General features: G+C 37.9%; 1 non-coding gene across 1 annotated transcript; it reads right to left on the reverse strand.

Moving 5' to 3' along the window:
• Positions 1 to 1,555: 1,555 nt before the first annotated feature.
• On the reverse strand, positions 1,556 to 1,659 carry LOC134801376 (U6 spliceosomal RNA). The gene has a single exon (XR_010145665.1). It is a non-coding gene; the product is annotated as a U6 spliceosomal RNA (small nuclear RNA).
• Between the last annotated feature and the right edge of the window lie 21,784 nt (positions 1,660 to 23,443).

A 23,443-nucleotide genomic window follows, 5' to 3' on the forward strand; every position in this document is an offset into this window, starting at 1 on the left:
TCTGCCTTAGCAGGCCTAGACTTCAAAGGTTTTTAGATATTCATAGGGCCGTTAAACGGACCTTTTGTACACCTTGAGCAGGCTGTTTGTTTCACACTATGAGTAATATATATTGTAAACATAGCTTATTTCAGAATGGAATCGTAAGCTCTGTCGTGTCGTGAGCTTACCGAGCCTGATTTAATTAGAGTCCACAGATTATCTGGACCTTGGAGGATTGACCACTCCTTATTCTAATTATCAATATTCTGCCTGGGCTTATAGTCGAAATTCAGCGACTAAATTTCTTAGTATTATCTATGCCGCCCAAGTTATGAGGCTTAGCGTCTCCAGACCACAATTTTATTTATATATTAGGTTGCAAAGATTTTATCATCTTTAAAATAAAAATGAGTCGAGATAGGCATGGAATCTTAGGTTATTTTTTTTTTTTTTTACCTTTTATGATTTTAGAAATGTTATTGTAAATAGTAAGAAGTTTTCACTTTTACCACAGTGAATTAGCCCAATTTTGGGTTTAGCCAACAGGGTGTTCGGGACCCTTAGAATAGATTGGTAAACAGAAATGAAAACTCTAATAACGAAGCCTTGCCTATTTCGACTGATTTTTACCCAAAAAATTATTTTAAAGCCTTTTTACTTTCTCTAAGAGGAGATATTTACAAATTCATCTTTGTAATATTTTTTTGATTGTGGCCTACTCGCTCGCTTAATTGTGTTATAACCATATCATTTATATTTCTGTGAATATGTCTGACATGCCTTGCGCAGGCTTACATAGGTTATAATATCATCATCAATACCTTGACGTCAGTTTGTGAACGAATCAAAGATTCTTTGGCACACCTTACGCAGGTGGAAACATGGCAGCCTTGCGCAGGCTTAGATAGGTACATAATATATTGGTTTTATCACAAATAACATGACGTTAGTTTGTGAACGAATAAAAGATTCTCTTAGGCACACCTCACGCAGGTGGAACCATAACAGACGTAGGTTTAAGAATATCATTCAAATCAAATACCCTGTGGGTAATATTCCCTTAGTTGCGGGTTCCTTGCTCGACAAGGTGAAAGGCTTTAAGCAGGCTTTAACAGGCACTTTTAGAGAGTGTCATTCACGGTGACGCGCAGATTTGCCAAAACTAAACTTTAACTCTACAGTTAACTAATATAATTTGACAATATGAACCAAACCATGCGTCTTCGTCAATGAATCAATCTAAAGATTCCCGTATCGTTAATGCCCTTCTAAATCACAGGCTTCCGATTTTATTTGAAACGTTTACAAGTGTACTATTTATGTAGGTAGGTAGGTAGGCTTAAGAATTGACCATCTTGTATGTAGTTACGTATAGAATTAATAATCAAATTATTCAAATCCAAAATAACACAAGCACATATAGCAACTACATGCAATAGTTCTTTCCTTAACCTTTTTAGGCTGTAAGTACCTGCTAAGTTATTTATTTAAGTAGGTACCTACCTACATTTTTTTTTTTTTTTTTTTTTTTTTTTTTTTTTTTTTTTTTTTTTTGGAGATATAAGTTGGCAGATAAAGAGTGAAATACTTCACGATTTCGCATGTCATTCTTGCGCAGAGCCATGCTAATCTCTCTCTATGTCTAGTCAGATTTAAGTTTATGTACTGCCGAAGTACTCACTTTCCACAAAAATAAATGCAATGTTTGCGATGTAGGTTTGTTCGTTACCTTGTGTCCCTCAGAGCGGAAATAGAAGCCCGCGAAGCGGGGCTTCGTCGACTCCTAAGCGGGTACACATTATTTATCAGCAAGTTTATTACCAAAAAATAAATTTTGCAATAAATATTATATTAACCCGGAACGGGATAAAAAGACAAATTGCTGATAGATACTTGGACAGATAAAACCTACACGTCTATAAGCTTCTACCTTCATACGTAGGTTCTACGTAACACGTATTAACTATCCGATCCTTTCGTATTCGAAAACACAAATCACTTGAAAACTGAAGGGTATGCCTCCACAGATCACCATTTAAGTATTATAATTTCAACCGTTATTATACACACACACAAAGATTTAAACTACCAAGACTCTGAAGAGACTTAATGTAGGTATAAAATTAAATTATAATGGTGACACGTGCACGCTTTACCAGCTCGATGTGTTTTCTAACATGTGTTTTAGTATTTTCATTGGCATAGCCACGGTGCGCGCAGGCAGCCTTTGAAAACACTTGCACATCACTATTCCGGATCGTTTTTATTTGCTAGATAGTTTAACGGACAACTAAATTTAAATATTTATTTCGAACGGCAAAAGCCGTTAGAAACTGTTTTTCAATATAGTCAGCTAAACTGGGGTACAAATTCAAAAACTCACCAGCAGTTTAGCTTCACGACCTTCCAGATGGAAAAACAGCAAGCCAATGACTTGGAAATTTGTTTTGGCGGTAACTGTCAAACACCTGTCAAAACCAACTGCTCTGTGGTGGGAATGTGAGAGAGAGAGAGAGGGACGTATATGCTAGAAAAGGACAATACGACCGACAACACAATGTTGCCATTCTCAATATTATTCTTAGGTTTCGAATATCGGTACAGTTGTTTAATTTATAATTAATACCTAAACAGTAGATTTCATTGCTTAATAATATATCAAAAACCTTGTTCCTACGTGTGGGAATGATTCACAAAAATAATAGTTCGAATCCACGAAGACCTACGACGTGAAAGATGGTGCCGTGAATTAAACTTGGAATACCTACCTACTTCAAGTGTGACGTGTGTCGACGTGATCCTCACAGCAATACTGTGTATTGCTGTGAGGATCACGTCGATGTAAGTATAAAATTAATATTATTTGACTACAATTACATAAAAGGTCACTTTATTGGTAGGGTCGTGGTACCTATTTATTTTCTGTGGTAATGTAGCCAGAGTATCTAAAGGCAAACCGCTAAACCGATATGGTGCCTACTAGAAAGAAAGAATATGAATACATAGCCATACTTAAAATTCAACCTGAAACTGCTTTAAAAAATATATCATTTCTATTTCCAGGTACATGTTGCAGTTCAAGCTGCTGATATCATGGTGGACAAGACTTAAGTTAATAAAGAGTTGAGAATAATAAAACATGTTTTTGTTTACCTACTTTTTTATTAATTTAGGAAATATATGCATATAGGTTTCCAAAAAAATAGTCACTTTACATATATATATGTATGTTTATCATGTTCTGCACGAGCATCTGACAATGATGGCTTCTTGTTGACCAACCAGAAGAGAAGTGTATGGTTTGTTATTTAGGGCATTATTTACGGTCGTAAAGTATTACGACGATTAATAACTAATTGGCATGTTCCTAATATAGTAGTATAGTACGATATCCAAACAATGGTGACAAGCCGGTAGAAAGTTCCCACTGGGTGCTAAGCTTAGCACTTAGCTACCTTTAGCAATGGACGCTTGTAACGATTTTATGAATCCAATCGTCTTACAAATTTGGATCAGTTAAAATATATACCTATGATGTAGGTAACTTACATTTGTATTTTTTCTCCCCTGATTTCAGCAAAGTTATGGTTGGAGTTGGATGCTATATGGATACATACTCCAATAAAACTAAGTTATATTTTATAACTTAGGCAGATTTCTGGAATCAGCTTTCACAAATTTTGATATTTAGCAATTTGAACACATATCAGTGAAAGAACATGGGTCAGTATGGAACAATAAAAATTAAAAATCATTTATCCGTATTCATATTTTGATTAATTTATACATTTTCAATTTTATTTTAAGTTTTAATTGTGTGTCGATAGATGGCAGTAAATGTACCGTCACTACAAAATTTACTATGGCAATAGCCCCCTATACTATCTATTCTCTTTGTATTGTAGAAAGTAGAGAGGAAATAGAGAGTACTCTCTCCAGGCGGGTGTTATGCCTGGGGACCGAAGTCCATTGAGAGTTGGTCGGAAGTTATATATATAGAAACTGACATTATAACTCCGTAAGCGCGATGTAGGTCTCACATACTAATTGCGTTCTAGACGTAGTATCTTCTTTTTAGTTGTTTGTGCGTTCTAGCTCCCTAACGCCATCTGTTAGATTATTGTGGCACGACGTTGGCAGTGACAGCTAGAGGAGACGCCACAGTATTAAGTAACATTTAGGTAGAGTTTTAAAAAATCCTGATACTACGTTGTAGCAAAAAGAATAGATAGTATAGAGGGGTCTTTGCTACAACCAAAGACATATGTAACTTCGTATAAGACGAATAAAGTCTAAGGAAAAAACGTGCCTCGGAATTCAAGTAAAAGTCATTCTCGAATAGATGCCGCAAACACCTTTAGCCTATCTTCGGCTAGATATCTATGTGTGAAAATTGTTAAATATGAAACGGTGTCGTCACGCCATCTAGCCGAGGATAGGCTAAAGGTGTGTGCGGCATCTATTCGAGAATGACTTTTACTTGAATTCCGAGGCACGTTTTTTCCTTAGACTTTATTCGTCTTATACGAAGTTACATATGTCTTTGGTTGTAGGGACGGCCACTTGTCTGCGAATATGTCTGCGGTTTGGGTTTGGACTGCAGCTATGAAGTTATTTAGTAATTCTATTGCTCGGTACGTGGGTGCGTTTGAACCGTGATAGGTGCGAACATTTGGATATGCAAAAAGGTTTCTGGCTCTACGTGCACTACGCCCTACTGCAGCTATGTAGTTGTCTGGGGTAAAAATACGCATACGCTCCAGAACGGATGGGTTGTCAAACTTGGCACGAACCATTTATGTAACATATATATCTATATGTATGGTACTTTCCGTTGTAAAAATAGTGATGCAAAGGAAACAGAACGAGTAGTTTTGTATATAGTTTAGGGGTCCACAGATAACCAGTTCACAGATATCAGCCTGTCAGTTGTTCCGAGCTGTCAAATTTTGCGTTTAACTGACAGGCTGATATCGTCCGGCGAACTGGTAATCAGCGGGCCCCTTTAGTCTCTTAAATGATCGGTGAACATCGGTGGCCATTATGTTTCCAAAAATGTTATTATTTATTCGTTATGTTAACGATGGTATTTCCTCAGTTGGGCTGCTCCAGATTCGAGGGAGACGACATTTCCACACTTGCTTTTATCGACCACAAACACTTTGGCGTGATGTTATAAAACACAGCCTGAAAGCCTTCGGGCGCAAATGTAAGTCGGTGGTTAGTGCCGCGTATTAATCTGTTCAACGGTTCGCGAAAGTGCCGAGGGAAGGGAAAGGACCGGGTTACGAGTATTTTTCTCATAGTATAAACTACCTTACTGTAATAGGTCTTATGTCATTGGAATAGAGTTGATGAATAGGCAGTCAATTGTGCCTATAGGCATTATAATGCGATGCCGATTGTATGCTGAGCTGACCTGGATATGGAAGGTAAAGATTGTAGATTTAACATAGATCTAGATTTTAGAACGACACTTAGGCCCTTCGCTCACGAGACTATTCAAATGCTACGCGACTGAGATGCAAACCATGATCGCCTACTGGTATGCTACTTGTTTCCGCACACGGTGCTACGCTAATGAGACTATTTTGTGTCATTTGCAGAACAACATCACCACAAAATCTGAGAAATTATCTTGCCAACTATCTAATAACCCCACATGCTTCGCTCCCTTGGCAATCCAATTATTGTGTATATTAATTTAAATAAAACCTGTCAAATTGATTTTTTTTCCTATTTCAATCCACGCCTTTTCTGTCACATCTTTTCTTACATAATCAGGCAGCTTATAATTATATAAACATGGATACTTTTCCACCTCTTGAACGAAATTTATATTAAAAGCTTGTTCCGCCGCCATCTTGAGTATACAACGCGTATACGACTCGAGTCGCGTGCGACCAGCAAGACAGTATCCTGCGACTCATATCATATCAAACGCGTCGTCCACGCGTCTCGTCGTGTGCAAAACGTAGGAAATAAATATGGCGGGTACTCACAAGCGACGCGTGGGATACGCGTACGAAACACAAATCGCTTGAGAGTAGCCTCGTGAGAGAAGGGCCTTTAAAATATAAAGATACTTAGTTGAAGTGTGCAAAAGGGAAGCCATCACGTATATATGAACATTTTATGAGTGTGAAAGAGGCAGACAGTCTGCATACTATAAATGGATAAATGTGACCACTTTTGAACTTTACAGCGGCCGCTAGCGGCTGCATAAATGTCATAAAACGGGTTTACCTTTATTTTAGCGTCAATTTTTCTGCAGATTTTCGTTTCACAGAAAATTTTTCAAGTAAGTAATTTCAAATCGCAAAATAATCTTTACATAGAATATTTACTTCAAATAATTTTAGTTCGGATTAGTTATGTTTCACCAAATATTTAAAACATTAGTTTTGTTTCAAGAACAATTTGTTCATGTAATTTCATTTCACAGAATCATCGATCTGTAGAAAAGTCACTTCTTATAAATACGGTTCAGGGGTCATCCATTAATTACATCACACGTTTAGGGGGAGGGAGGGGGTCAAGAAAATGTGACATGTTGTGACAAGGGGGAGGAGGAGTCACACACTTTGTGACGTCACTTTAACTTCATCACTCATCAGTAACCGAAAATGTATTTAAATTATTTTATACGCTAATATACATTTAAATAACAAGTTTTTGAAACGATAATCGTTTTTATTGGTTCAATTTTATTTCTTAATCAGTTTTGGGTTATAAAATTACTAATATTTCTTTTGTCAAAAATATTTTGATATAATATTAAATGAATTGCCGATTTCGTTGAAGAAATGTGACGTCACACCAGGGGGGAGGTGTTTGCCAAATGTGACCAAGTGTGACAAGGAGGGGGGGGGGGGGGAAGGGGTAAAAAAACCTAGAAATTCGTGTGACGTAATTAATGGATGACCCCTCACCAAAATTTAATATACAGAATAGTCATTTATTCGAATTTTATTTATTTACTCGTTAATTTAACGCAATCTGCTTCTCTGGAAGGAATTCGTTTTTAGGGGTTGTCGTTCTAACCTAGCCCACTTTTCTGGCAACAGTTCGTTTTCTTGGGCGTCGCAGTTCTAACCTAACCTAACCCACTTTTCTAGCAACATTTCGTTTTCTTAGGGGTCGCAGTTCTAACCTAACCTAACCCACTTTTATGGATAAAGTTCGTTTTTATGGGGGTCGCAGTTCTAACCTAACCTAACCCACTTTTCGGGCAACAGTTCGTTTTCTTGGGGGTCGCAGTTCTAACCTAACCTAACCCACTTTTCTGGCAACCGTTCGTTTTCTTGGGGGTCGCAGTTCTAACCTAACCTAACCCACTTTTCCAGCAAGGGTTCGTTTTCTTAGAAGTTGCAGCTCTAAAGTAACCTAAACTCCTTTTTTAGCAATTTCAATGAATACTATACGAGTATGTGAAAGGTAATTTTGTAAAATAATAATTGTTAAAATTAATATTCTGTGAACTGTAGTGTCGCACAAATAATATTCAATGAATAATAATTCTACAGTCAGTCTTTTATTTTATTTAAAAATCTTTGTATAAATATTCTGAATTTTAATCAAGTTACAAAATATGTTCTACCTAACCATTATATTATACCTAAGAACGGATGTAAAAAGTAATGAAATAAATGCATTTGTATTTGTATTTGTATTTGTATTTGTATGCTTCTTTAAAATGAATAATCGAAGAAACAGAATTAATTGTAACAAAAATGTGCGATTCGATTATTCTATGAATAATTTTCTGTATAACAAAATTCTGCAAAAAATTTGGCGATGAAATAAGGGTACACCCATAAAACGTAAGGTTAGCGGGATGCGGTAGGTGATTACATATACATTGGTATTAACGTTGAGTAGTTGCCATTTAATTAGGGTCAACCGGGATAAATGCGCCTCTTGTGGTAAATGCGAAATGCGTCTTTTGAAGATATCTTCCAAACGCAACATATTATAACTATTACAGCCGTCTACATTAAAAGTTCAGTGACCACACTTCGAATAGGGAGGGTTACAATAGTTCTAAAATGTTCTATTTAGAAGAAACATTTAAAATACGCATTTATCCCAAGTGACGCATTTACCGTGACCTATCACTTTTCAGCTTTCTGTATCCTTCAAAACCCCTATTTATGAAGGTTACAGAAAACAGTAAATCTGAGCAGGAATATCGATTTTGTCAGTTGCGGTAGCAATGCAGTCTGCAGTAATGTCGCTCTGGAATACTGCAGCAGTAATACTGCCGGCGTATTACAGATGGATTTATCCATTTTATCCACGTGATAAAATAACTGTCACTTTTTAACAACGTGGGATAGAAAGTGACGGACACCGTTTTATCACTTTGTCACGTAGACAAGAACGACCGTCATATCATATCCTTGGTGTAAGTACTTTAAAAAGTTTGAATCCAAACGGTTTAGTATTTCAATAGCCCTAAAACTCGTAAATTCCACATTTTTCAAACATTCCCTTAAGAATTTATCCTTACTAACTTGGCTCATTTCAATCATTCCGGTGACGCGAATGATAAATGATTCGTTGCTGTAATAGGCTGTCACGGGTAACAAATGATCAAACGGCTAAATGCACATTATCATATTATTTTGCAGTAAAGATGTGAGCACTTGGAGGAGACATTTGTTGAGATATTTTTTAATGTTTTCGTGTTGTACCTATAGTTCGTTTTTTTTAGCATTAGAAAGAACTTGTAAGAAGGTAAGCGATCTTGACATGTCTTTTAATTGAAAAACGCTTTATAAAAATCAATAACTATTACTTATAAAAGCAGAAGAATATGAAAGATCGTATTAGATTCATAATTGTTACATATTTGTAGTAACTTATTTTTAAAATGTGTTTTTCAATTAAAATACACATCAAGATTGTTTACCTTATTTCTAATGCTAAAAAAAACGAACTATAAGTAGATCTATGAAGACAATAGATTTAGAAGAAATTTCCCGCACTAATGAAATCTAAAATGTTCGTTCGAATAGGAATAATATAGTTTCTACCGTATTCGAACTTCAAGATATTCACAAGAGACGACACGTACTAGATTCATTCTAGATACGTTATAGTTTAGATATCAACTAGTTCTCTTTTGCAGCGCAATTCGGGCAACCAATGTCACTTTTACGTTAGATAGAGTAAGATGTGAATTGGATCTCTAAGTCATATCATGTGGAAATCGTTCAAGAGTATCTCCAGAATCGCGCAAATGTCAAATTTGACAGGTTAGATCTTAAACATATCGTTATCGTATCTTGGTGATGTCTAAACGATATCTAATAGATGTCTATTTCAAAACCCGAATCGGGCCCTTTGAATATCGCTCCTTGATGAATAATCGTAGCATGCTACCAGAATGCTACGCATACGCGTTACTATGTGTTGCTATGTGCTACGGCGTAGGAAAATATTACCATAACTAGTACCAATATACAAAGAGCATAATAATACATTATATATGTATCTTCTAAATAAAATTGGTTTTCAATTTTAATTTAGATTCAAGACTTTTTATCACTTTGTAAATACAGCTAGATGCAAAATTTTGTGGCCGGATGTAAGTACATGGCGACAGTAGGTACCGTAGACCGGGGTGACTTTGGAAAATTTGGGGTACTTTGATAGATTTAAAACGGCCATAGAATTACCATTATTCATTATTTACTGAAAATGTTCCTGTAACTAGTTAGATTACTATATATTCATATTCACCTACTGTAAAAAATCTCGCATAAATATATATTATGGCTTAAAAACTAGAATTTTAAAGTCGCCCCTGCATTTGAAAGTCACCCCGGTCAATGGTACCTAAAATCATTCAAGGTACCAACGCAGTAGGCCTATAAAAATAGCTTATATGTATATTATAGCACAGGAGCAGATTCATTTCATTCATTCATTCAGTACCTGTCTCTTCCGCGAGATAGACTACCCGTCCATCTATTATTAAAACAGTTATTTAAGTAGAAAAGACGTGCTAGGTCTACAGCTAAAGACAATATTCATATATGAATGCGCCCTATCTTTTTGAAAAAATCACATAAAACATGGCTTTCAAAGTGCGTAAATTAATATTTATTATCGCCTCGCCTTGTATTTCAGCCGAACTGTGTTTATGAACCTTGTCAAAAGTTACGTGATATACGCGCTGCATGAATAAACACAAAATAAAAATAATTGGCCAAGCACGAAGTCAAGACTACGGTGTTCAGAGCACCGTTCCCTTTCTCTATACGCCTTACTAACTCTATGTGCTCTATTGTGAAGAAAAAAACACAACGACAGTGAAGAACGGAATTCTTAATTTGAATTTTTTCAGATAAACTGCAATAATAAATATGATTCTTACTGAGCACATTGAGATCAGAGTCAATTGGTTGGAAAGCCCGTTCGAAATTTAAACTTATTTGCAATATAATAAGGTTGTATTTTGTAGATCTCTCTCATACTTATAGTAGGCTATTCAGAAAAAAAATAATATCCCACAAAAATAAGCAAGCAGAATTAAACTTTGTATCAAAGACATAAGTCATAAATTTCAATGCCAAAGTTTTAACTAAGGATCTTTCTCGCTAAAACTACTTCCTAATATGAAATGACCAGTGTAAGCATCAGTTAGCTAGCCCTAAGCAACCAAAGATCAGGCTGCACTTGAAAAACTAATAAAGATAAAGTTAAGCTGATAATTTTCCCGCCGCCTCCATGCTTCTTTAAGTTGGGTATTGACTAGTCAGCTGCCTGTTAGCTATAGTTTTCGCGAAAATCGCCAGGACAGAGGTGAAAATTTTTGTATGAAAACTTGCAACTTTAAATGCATTTTTTATCGAAACTATTGCACTCTAAAATGAAGTCAAAATCAGTCCATCGACTCAATTTTTTGCAAGCTTTCTAATGGTACCCCACACGATTCTTACAAATAAAAAAAAATTCAGGCTACCCCTCTCAACCCCCTAAATTTCCCCCTAAAATCAGAAATAAGCAGTTTTGACTTATTCACAGTGTTAGTGATGGTACTTGCCATAACTATTCCAAATTTTAGGTACCTACATCAAATGGTCTTTGAGAAAAACGCATTTAACCGATTTGCAAGACCGAAGTGATCCCATAAGAGCACCGTGAACAAAGTTTTGTACGGTGCTCTAAAAAAGCTAATATGATTAACATTCTGAGAAATGTTTTGTATTATTTGCTCTCTACGTTACTCTCACTAGGTACGTCTATTCTCGGGATTTGTCCAGCGGATCCAGGCTCCCACGAGCCGTGGCAAAATGCCGGGATAACGCGAAGATGATGTTTTGTATTATTTGCTCTGCTTGTGTGATTTTTTTACACATATTTTTTTAACATGAAAACAAAAGACTCGTTGTTTATGGACAATATTGGCCGAATGACCGAGCGAGTCAATTCTATTAAGGTGTACAGCGGTACGGTGTCACTATAAAATCTTGTCGCTTTAACTACTAGACTAGACTAGATACATCACATCACTCAATAAGCACTGTCGTAGAACATAAACATGCCTAGAAATCAAAATGGTTGACTGTACTTATACATGGACTTATACATATATAGATCTTATTAGATAGGTATATATTAGTACTTCCACCTCACCAATAACTTAGTAAATACCTACATATTATAAATCTAAGACAAGACCCCATCATCTCTAGTCTAAATTCAAAATTCAATTGTTGGTACTTAGATGACGGCTCCCTTGGCGGAGACGCACTAACCGTACTACAAGATATACAATCTATCATAGATAAATTTTCGAAAATCGGGCTTGCATTAAATTTCACTAAATGCGAAATTTTTATTCCAGATCACGTTCCATTGAAATAGATATACTAACAAATTTTAACGCAGTTTTACCTAATATTTGCGTTCATTCAAAAACATCCCTCACCCTTTTAGGCTCACCAATTTTTGACGAATCAATCGCACCCGTCATTAACTGTAAATGTTCGAGCCGATATAGTTTAGTATCCAAATTTCCTAAGAGATGGCGTTGTTACAAACGCAAACTAGGTAACAGTAGTTCATCGTAGAATATACATATATAACTGTCAAATATGAGAATAAATGATTGGTATTGGTATCTTAGCAACTTATTCAAACAAAGTGGTCCTTCGAGCCGATATAATTTAGTATCCAAATTTCCTAAGAGATGGCGTTGTTACAAACGCAAACTAGGTAAAAGTAGTTCATCACAGAATAAATGATTGGTATTGGTATCTTAGCAACTTATTCAAACAAAAAGTCTTCTCTTCGATAGCTCGTGTGTATACTGTCTTCACTTCCACCTTTCTTTTACTCGATTTAGAAACTCGAACTGCCAGGGCTTCCAGAGACAAATTCTCAAATTTGGAAGGTGGAGGCTATTAGAGGATTGTCTAATGACCATGAATCGGATGTTAGATGAACTTCGAATCTTCCTCTCTCTTTGTTTTACTCTTTGTTTTCTCTCGCACATAACAATCTCAGTAGACCTCCAGCGGTTTGACGCTATCTCTTCTTTTATGACTCCTTTCTCGTATAACTCTTCTACTTCGATCTCTTCTGCTGTTAGCTCTTCATCTATTGTCTCTAGCTCCATAATATTAATTCTTATATATTAACATAATAATTTATAATGCAATGTAATATTACGAAATAAATAAATATCATAAAAATATCATAAATATCATCTAACATCCGATTCATGGTCATTAGACAATCCTCTAATAGCCTCCACCTTCCAAATTTGAGAATTTGTCTCTGGAAGCCCTGGCAGTTCGAGTTTCTAAATCGAGTAAAAGAAAGGTGGAAGTGAAGACAGTATACACACGAGCTATCGAAGAGAAGACTTTTTGTTTTTAGTAACTTTAGTGATGTTTATTTTATTTTATTAAAAAATGACATTCTGTCATTTAGGCGGGAGTATGTTCGAGCCGATATAGTTTAGTATCCAAATTTCCTAAGAGATGGCGTTGTTACAAACGCAAACTAGGTAACAGTAGTTCATCGTAGAATATACATATATAACTGTCAAATATGAGAATAAATGATTGGTATTGGTATCTTAGCAACTTATTCAAACAGTAAATTAAATTTATTCAATAATACATCAGACCTCCTATTTAAAATAAATCCCCATATGGCTCTTTTCATCATTCGTTTTTGCTTATTTACACACAAATTTATGTATTTACTCCGCAGTTGCCCAATTTGGAAATTTCCGTCCATCCTGTCTTCCATAGACTCCTCCCTTCAGTCATCCCTTTCCAAAACACTGAACATTCATCTCGACAATAATAGTTCATGGACCCAAGCGGTTCTACCCATAAGGCTGGGTGGACTGGGCGTTCGCACTTCGGCCAGTTTGGCTCTACCCGCGTTCCTGTCCTCAGTATACGGCTCGCTATCTCTCGGCGGTATTATTTTAAACCTTCCTCAGATACCTGACGATGAGATAGCGAATCTAAGTGAGGCCAGGGAGGCCTGGTGTGAGTCGTGTCCGGGTGAGGACATCCCAGTCGCCCGTCACATTCAGCGGGCTTGGGACTCCCCTCCCTTAAAAGCAGCTCATACCACACTTCTTCAGGATAGTCCGGACGACTTCGAACGTGCCCGAATTCTAGCCGTATCAGCCCCCGAGTCGGGCCATTGGCTACGAGCACTCCCTTCCCGTCAAATAGGCACCGTTTTGGACCCAAGTAGCTTGAGAATAGCTATATACTTAAGGCTTGGGTCCAAAATATGTGTCCCTCACACTTGCGCCTGTGGCAAAAACGTCGATCAGCTGGGCCGACATGGCCTTTTATGCCCCAAAAGCGCCGGCCGCCTATTTCGCCACGGTACCATCAATGATTTGGTCCGTCGGTTGCTTGCCACCGCCTCTGTGCCTGCGATTCTCGAACCCGCGGGCATGGCGAGGGACGATGGCAGGCGCCCCGACGGGGCCACATTGGTGCCGTGGAAACTAGGTAGGGCCCTGGTGTGGGACGCAACGTGCGTAGATACCTTCGCACAGTCCCATATCCAGGCGACCCGCACCCAGGCCGGCGGCGCGGCTGACCAGGCCCAGGTTCTCAAGCGCCGCAAATATTCGTCCTTACTTAAGGACTACGAGTTTGCGGCGCTCGCGGTAGAGACACTGGGCCCTTGGTCAGCCGACATGCAGGCCTTTATGATTTATTAAATAGAACTCGTGTTTAAAAATAACTCCTATCTGTGTTTTTCTAACAATTATCTGGTGCTTTATTTCATGCATGGTGTAAAATAATTTATTTTAAATACAGTATATAACCCTATTACGAAAGCTACTGAATGTGGTTACTAACCAGATGTAGTGCATAATTATTTTCTATAGTATTTTCACGGAAACGTACGAACCGTGTCTTGCTACTTCAGTCAGTCTCGGTACAAAAAGTACTGAGGTTGACTGAAGTAGCATAACAAATCGGAAACGTTCCCGAGAAAATACGATGGAAAACAATTATGCACTATTACATCTGTATTTAGCACTACACGTTTTTACTTATCTTGACTCTAGTCACTTTTGGAACCTGTAGATAAATAAAATAAATAAACAAGATAAATAAATTTTATTTATTTTATTTTATTTTTACATGGAAAACCAACAGCGCTATATATATCCAGATATTACAATAGAATCACAGAGCCAATTATAGGTTTACTGTTTAAATAAGTACATATATATGTATTTGAGCGAGTGTGTGCTCCTGATAGCTCCCGACTGACGTATGTTCTGTCTCTGTGTACTCGGTCTCGGAGGATCTAGAATTATTGGAGTCGGTATTTAGTACAACACGTTTCTACTTATCTTGACTAGAGTTACTTTTCAAAATGGTGCTACCTACCTACTGTCGGTAGGTACGAGTAGTTCCGTACTTTTTAGTATTTGTTGTTATAGCGGCAACAAAAATACATCATCTGTGAAAATTTCAACTGTCTAGCTATCACAGTTCAAGAGATACAGCCTGGTGACAGACAGACGGACAGTGGAGTCTTAGTAATAGGGTCCCGTTTTTACCCTTTGGGTACGGAACCCTAAAAAGGCCGTAAAATCGGGATCGCGAAATAATTTGAGCTGTTTGTCGCGGGTAGTCGTAACCCACTGAATTATTCATCCACAGTATTCAGATGAACGATTGTTTTAAAACTATTTTGAGATGAGAATGAATAACTTCGTTTGATAATATTAGGGGAGACTTGAACTCACGACACTGGATCGCTATCCCATTGCGCTGCCATCTGAGCTACCAAGACCTCAAGACATCGGCAAGAGCGACTACAACTTTAAGTTTTTTTTTTATACATTACGAAAAATAATTGGCTGTTTCATATATTCCGGCTGATGTGATGCAGCCGCTGATTTCTATGGGACAGCCAAATATTTATCGGGATTTCTGCATTATAACACTTTAAACTCTCGCCTTTGTACACATATTTAATTACACAAACCGGAATTTAAGGTAAAAACAATGAAATTATATCGCGGTAGACCCGTTTGTGTAATTAAATATTTCTACATTCATAGGTCATATAATATGGTCCCATAATAAAAGTTGTTCAGTATGATCTATAAAGTCACTACGCAGAGTATGGCTGGTGGTTAAAATTTCATCCTGTATAACTGTAAATCTGACAAGGGGTCATCCATTAATTACATCACACGTTTAGGGGGAGGGAGGGGGTCAAGAAAATGTGACATGTTGTGACACGGGGGAGGGGGGAGTCACAAACTTTGTGACGTAACTTTAATTTCATCAGTAACCGAAAATTTATTTAAATTATTTTATTTGCTGTACGTTTAAATAACAAGTTTTTGGAACGATAATCGTTTCTATTCGTTTAATTTTCTTTTCTAATTAGTTTTGGCTTATAATAGTACATTACTACACTGCCCTGCTTATAGTTTGTGCAGTACTTGAACGAAAAACATCGTTTAATTAAAGAACTTATTTAAAACTGAACAAGATAAACAATTGCATGACTTTCCAACTGCGATTACTGCATTATGTTGTTAGCACGGCAGTACAGAGGCCGGGACGAAAGACTCGCTTCGCTCGGCCGTCTATATGTCTTCGGCCGGCAACCCCATTTCCCGCCGAGGTATGTATAGTGCTTTTCTCAAACATGCAATGAAATAAATAAAATAAAAAATCCACGAAACCCAAGTTTTATTTGCAGAAAACACCCAAAATATAACCAACACGTACCTATATCATTATCACGCGTATGTTTTACACAAGTCGTGTATTTTTACTACCCGTATATTTTCATGTATCTTTGATTTTTTCGCCTTGTATCCGCCTGACTGTCGTTTTCGTCACATAAGTTTACATAGTCTTTCATGTTGATATCATGTTTCACATACATCGTTGCTTTATGCATGGAGTAAATAAGTATAATTTCCACAGTGTTGACGAGTTTGTAGTTACATTCATTTAAAATATGCCACAAGACTGTTTCTAATAAACTGTAAGCCATTTTTCTTAGTTTCTCAAATAATAAAATTGCCATAAGCAACCATATACATACTTCGTCTTTGACTTGGCGGCAGAGGCAGCAAGTTATTAAAATCAATTCTGCTAACGCTGCCAATTCCAACACCTACGATTACAATTAATATTAATTTCATTATTTCGTCGGAACTCATATTAAAGTCAAAAAATCAACAACGCATCATAAATCCAATAAAACAGAATGAATATTTTTCAACTTTACCTCCATAACAATTTAAAAAATATAACTACGCGTGTTTGAGTAGACCTTTTTACCGCTAACGTTTAGATGAAATATTTTAAATGTTTTTATTTGTGTAGTTAAATTTATAATTTAAAATTATAAAATTATTGAATGTATTATTTATTAAGTTCATGTTGATATTATACAAATAAAACTGCAAATTATAGCAAACATTGTTTTTTGTTTTTTTTTTTTTTTTTTTTTTTATAGGCGTAGTGGCAGAGTGTCATTACGAACCATAAAGCAAATACTGCGTCTAGTTTTTTTTAATGGATGAATGATACGGTGCTGTGTCACAAATATCTGTGAAATGAAAATTAAAAAAGAGGACTTTGCCGGCCTAGGCCTGCAAGATGTGTATGAAATTCCATTAACGACCTTTTGTCCTAGCCGCACCTGAAACGTCATACTTCGCAGCCTATTATAAGGCACATAACCTCAATATTTCATTGCATGTTTGAGAAAAATTACCTACTACATATTTAATATTTGTTTTGCCAAAATTATTTTGATAGATAAAATATTAATATATAATACTTAATTCGATTTGCCGATTTCGTTGTAAAAATGTGACGTCACACCAGGGGTTTGTCAAATGGTGACAAGGACCGGGGAAGGGGTCAAAAACCCTAGAAATTCGTGTGAAGTAATTAATGGATGACCCCCAAGGTACGAAGTGTCACAGAAATCATAATCCTTAACCGTAGTACAAAGTGATACACTATTGAAATACCTTGTCCGTACATTTAAGTTTAACCCTTTCTTAGCTCGCAGCTACCCCTTGAACTGACGCAAGCAGTCAATGGGGCAAGTTTATCGCCGTTGCCGTCGGAATAACTTGCTGAGCTATTCCTGCCAGCTGTTTAACTCAACAAAATAAACAGTTCTTTGACACACATACAGGAATAGGATATTTGCACAGGCACTCCTGCTCTCATATTTAGTCGCTTAGCGCGGTTGTTTTATGCGAATCTAGGCTATCAAAATGGCTGTCAACTTAGCTTAGGCTAACTCTATTCGCTTGCCATTTCGGAGTAATTAACAATGGAGCCGCCATTAACAGGCGTTCCCCTCTGTCGAAAATAGGCGGCCAATGGTCAACCACATGTCAACCATATGTATGGACTGACGTTTATCTGACATGACGTACCTATACATTTGATGTTCCCCTCCCCCGCAAAAAACGACAGACTATTTTGTACCGAAAATTTTAGACATGGCGTCTCCGTTGGTTATATCCTCTAAGCTTGTCATTGTGGACAGCTAGGAGTACTCTGACTTTACCTACCAACCTTACGTTTTAGCCTACTTTATGTTTTAACGCGGTATCTTTGCATTTTAGACTTCGAGCAACACCGGCTTCCGACACATCGGAAGGGAGGGGCCCTAGCGATATCTCACCGTACAAATCTTTCTGCCATTTTTCGCGGGGGGAAAGGTGCACACAGTCGCACTTCTCACACACTTACATACAAAATCCAATCTGTAATGACAACACAAAAACATAGAAAATGACACACGTCATAGACAAATCTTGCAAACCTCGATCTCTTTTTGTGTACGGACGAGTGACAAGTGTCACAACACGCACACTAACACATTTTCGTTGAAGTATGTTATTTTTTATTTTTTATTTTTTTATTTTTAAACTTTATTGCACATACAAAAAGTACAACAGGCGGACTTAATGCCGTTATAGGCATTCTCTACCAGTCAACCATAGGGCGAAACAGAAAAGAGTCCATGTGGGTGCAGTGAGAAATAAACAGAAAAAAAACGTAACTTTTGAGCGAAGTAAAATATCAACATTCTAAATAAATACCTACTATATATAATTATGTTATACCTTATGACTACGAGTACACTAAATACATACATATATATATACATACATACATATAAACAAGGATATATACAAATACATATAATTGCACGTGCGTTAAGGGTTACCTACCTACTAATTCCTACTGTGCCTGCCTTAGCAGGTGGTTATAAAGCAAACGTTTGAAAGTTAACTTGCTTGGAGCCTGTCTGATCGTCAGAGGGAGCGAATTCCAGAGGCGGATTGCTTGTACGGTGAAGGAAGAAGAGAGAAAACCACTATGGTGAGGAAATACCGAAAGTTTAAGAGAGCGGGAGGAACGAAGTTCACAACCCGGGCGAGGGGTTACAAAACTGAATCTACATTTAAGATAACTGGGAGCAGATGGCTCGAACAGTATTGAAAAAAGCAAACAAAGAATTCTGAAAGTCCTACGCTGCCGAATAGGGAGCCAGTTAAGCTGGCGACGGTAATGAGATATGTGGTCGTACTTGCGTAGACCGAAAATAAAACGAATGCCGTTATTGAGCAAGCGATCGAGCCTGTTAAGTGAACTCTGTGAAATGTTTGTCGTGCACACATCAGCGTAATCGATGAGCGGTAGTATTAGTGACTGCACAAGTAATTTTTTGGTGGATATTGGGAGAAAGTTTTTTAAGGGATATAGAGAGCGTAAAGTACCAGTGACCTTTCGACTAACCTCCGAAAGTTGCCCGTCCCAAGATAGATGCCTGTCGATTATAATACCGAGATCCTTAACCTGGCTCGAGACAGGTATTGACGAACCATCAAACATTATTGGTGATACAGAGGAGGTGTCCAAATTCAGGAGTTGACGCTGGCTTCCCACAATGATGGCCTGACACTTAGATGGATTTACATATATGCCGAAGCGATTTGACCAATCGGCTATGAAGTTCAGGTCATCATTAGCGATTGCAAATCCGTGAACATTTTTCAAATCCGGATTTTCGGATTTTGGTTTGACCGAAATCCGAAGTTCGGATTAAATCCGGATTTTAAGAAAGGAATATGTGGCATAAAGGCAAAGTGAAACAAATAATCAAATTAAGTTGTTTTTATTAAAAATAAAAAAACAGAATGCGTACACTGCTACGCCAATAACAAAATCTTTAAAAAATAATAAAAACAAAATACATACGTACACTCCCAAGTAACAAAAGGTTCTATAACTAAGGCATTTTATCACCAAACAGTGGTATAGTAGGCCTATAATGGTAACCATTGTGACTGCTTGTACTATAAAGGTTTTTAACAAAGCGTTTTGTTTCTATAAGATTAAAGACCTTTTAAGTACTATAATTTAGCTCTTAGAACGCTTATAGGATCATACAAAAGAATCTTTAAAGTGCTGCACTGTAATAGATATGCAAAAAGCGATTATGGTACTATTTAATACTATAGACGACTTTACTGATGCTTTTATGTACCTATTTTGCACTAATAATGCGTCTAAGTAACTTTTATAGTACTAGTAACTTTTATTGTAGCAGTATCGTAAACACTATTACAGGATCAATCTGCACTATAAAAGGACTTTGCACGACCATTACGTAACGTTTTAGCTTTTTAAAAGCTCTCTTAACATCGCTATAAGGCTAGAAGAGTTCTCTAAAAGTCATGAAAGTTTTTCTATAGTGCTATATAGTACCATAAAAGTTACCTAGTACGTTGCTAAATAACTTAAATCGTAACTTAAAAAATGGCTGCTGTTTTCTGCCATAATAGCACATTAGCGGCACGGCAACGTTTACGGTGCAAAATAGCACTATAAACATGTTTCATTGGTTACTTTTATAATTCCAAATTGCGACATAAACGTTGCAGACAGCACTATTTTAGTACTAAAGAGCGTTTCTCGTCACTTTTACATATCAACCATAGAGCTGATTTATCACCGTGAGAGCCTTTATGTAATGTTTATAGAATAAATCAGTGATAAAACTAGGGCCTATCTGGGGTTTTGTAAACGTTTACAACACCATTATAGTGCTAATCATGAACACTAATTAGCACGCTCCAAAACGTTCTCAGGACTTTTATAGTACCAAATTTTGTTACTTGGGCTGCTACGCCAATAAAAAAAGCGGACGCGGGGCAAGCATACAGGTGCGAGCGAGTGCGCGACGCGCAATGCCCGGCTGGCAATAGCTCTCCCGCGTTACCGCTTCATGTGCACCGCTTTTTATTTCGCATTAGCATTAATTTTGAGCAAATTAGTACTGGTGGGAAAAAATCCGAAAAACCGGTTTTTTCTTTTCAAAATCCGAATTTTAAAACGGATTTTCAAACGCTCCGAAATCCGGATTTTTGAACTTCGAATAATCCGGATTGCAATCACTAGTCATCATTGATGGCTGCTATGGCAGAGTTAATATCAATAACATCGGCTTGTGTGTACAACTGCAAATCATCTGCATACAGATGGTGAGCGCCCCTGATTCCCGAAGTGATGTGGTTAATAAAAACCGAAAAAAGAAGAGGAGAGAGGATACCACCTTGCGGTACCCCGGCTTTCAAATCGCACCACTCCGAGAAACAGTGACCAGCACGCACAGCCTGGGCTCTGTTACCGAGATATGAGGCGAACCACGCAGACGCAGCCGACGAGATCCCAAGATGAGAGAGGGTAGCGAGAAGAAGGTCGTGATCAACTGCATTGAAAGCGTTAGAAAAGTCAATAAGTACCAGTACCGTGACTTTTGAGGATTCCATGCCAACCCTGATATCCTCCGTGACTTTCAGAAGCGCAGTACTGGTACTATGTCCCGCACGAAAACCAGACTGGTACTTAGACAATAGGGTGTTAGAATTGATAAATTTAGAGAATTGGCTGTGGACTACCGCTTCTAGAATTTTGGAAAAGAAAGGAAGAATCGAAATAGGCCTGAAATTATTGAGACAGCTCGGGTTAGAGATCTTGGGAAGCGGGAGAACATAGGCTTTGCGCCAAGAAGACGGAAAAACCCCAGATATGAGGGAAAAATTGATTATGTGGGTGAGTACAGGCAGTATATTTTCTAGAATAAGCATTACCATAACTCGTCCAATGTCATCGTGGCCGACGGCTTTAGATTTAACTGTGCCAACTATCTTCCGGATCTCCTCAGCTGTGACTGGGGTAAGAGTGAGCGGAGAAATATTGGGAGACGGAAGTGAAGCTATGTGTGAGATTGTTGTGGACTTATCTGTTGAGCTTAACATTGTAGTGTTGGAAAAATGGGCATTAAGTTCATTTAAAGAGAAAGACGAGGGGACGAAATGGCTACTCGGTTTGCCTACGCTGAGTGATTTTAAGAATTGCCACGTCTCCGCTAAAGATGAAGTCGACACATTATCGTGTATGTAATGGCGTTTGGCGGCCCTCACCAACTGGTTACAGCGATTTCTAGCCACTTTAAAGACACTCCAGTTTTCGTCGCACCGATTACTTTTGTATTTGCGGAAAGCCCTGTCACGCCTCGTCATCGCCATCCTGACGTCCCCGGTGATCCATGGAGCTGGGGGCCGCCTCAACCGGACCTCACGCACCGGCGCATGTGCATCAAACAGCTGGAGGATTGTTTTATTGAAGGCTGAAACTTTATCATCAACTGAGGATGCAGCAAGCACAGGCGACCAGTCAGCAGAGGCGGCATCCATTCTCAACTTCTCAGCATCAAGGCGAGCATAATTGCGTAATCGTACCACTACCGGCTCCTGTTTGGGGACCTTCACCTTGTACGTGAGGTAGATCAAGTCGTGACGCGAGAAACCCGGAGCCACGAGCTGTCCAGTTTTAATAACATCTTCGAGGGAGGACGTAAGCATAACATCCAGCCACGTATCCGGCGACTCGGTATTACGGTGAGTGGCGCTGAGAGGCAGTATTGAGAAGTCACTGGCACGAACGATAGATTTGAGATTCCGAGACCTGCAGTGGTCTTTCAGAAGATCCGTGTTGAAATCCCCCATGATTACGTGGTGTATGCACTCAGAACCTATAGAAGAGAGCAGATTTTCCAGAGTTGAAAAGTATTCCACTGCTGGAGGACAGTAGACAACACCAACAAAGACATTAACTCCCTGCATCTTGACCTCTATAATCAGGTATTCCATAGAACCAGAATATACGGATGGCGAAGAGTCAATGATCTTGAAGGGAATGTCAGAGCGCAGGTAGATGGCTACACCTCCACCACCCTTCCCGGTACGATCATTGCGCAAAAGTACAAAGCCTGGAAGGCTAACGGAAACAGAAGAAATACTGGGCTTTAGCCAGCTTTCGCTGACAAGAATCGCATGGACATTGCAGTTGGAGAAAGTATCCAAAAGGTCGGTGTAGTGGCTTGGAATACTCTGAGCGTTTATATGGCAAACGTTAAAGTGTTTGGGATAGCCTTGGAAAACGCGCCCGATCACTGTGCCGAGCGAACACGGCTCCTCGGACGACTGAGACGAAAAAGACAAGTCACAAGCAGAGTAGAATGAATCGTCAGACCCTTCATCGCACATGTGCAGGAAAAATAAATAAAATATTAATATAAACTAATATATATATATCTATAATCTATATGAGCTATATTGATCCTAACTACCTAAATATTACAGACTAAACTATACACATCTGTGACGTCCCACGGTCAAAGGTACCTTATGGCGGGTATGGAGTTATGCATACCCCAGTAATCTACACTAAATAAGCTATCGATAACACAAAAGATCAACCTTCTAGGTTGCGTAGTTACAGAGATATGTTTTTTTGAAAACAATGTTGTGAAATGAGCAACTATACGATAGAGAAGTTTTAAGTTTAGCCGCCTAAAAAACTATGTTCCTGAAGTAAGTTAC

The sequence above is a fragment of the Cydia splendana genome, chromosome 21, assembly GCF_910591565.1.
Source record: "Cydia splendana chromosome 21, ilCydSple1.2, whole genome shotgun sequence".
Taxonomy (NCBI): Eukaryota; Metazoa; Arthropoda; class Insecta; order Lepidoptera; family Tortricidae; genus Cydia; species Cydia splendana.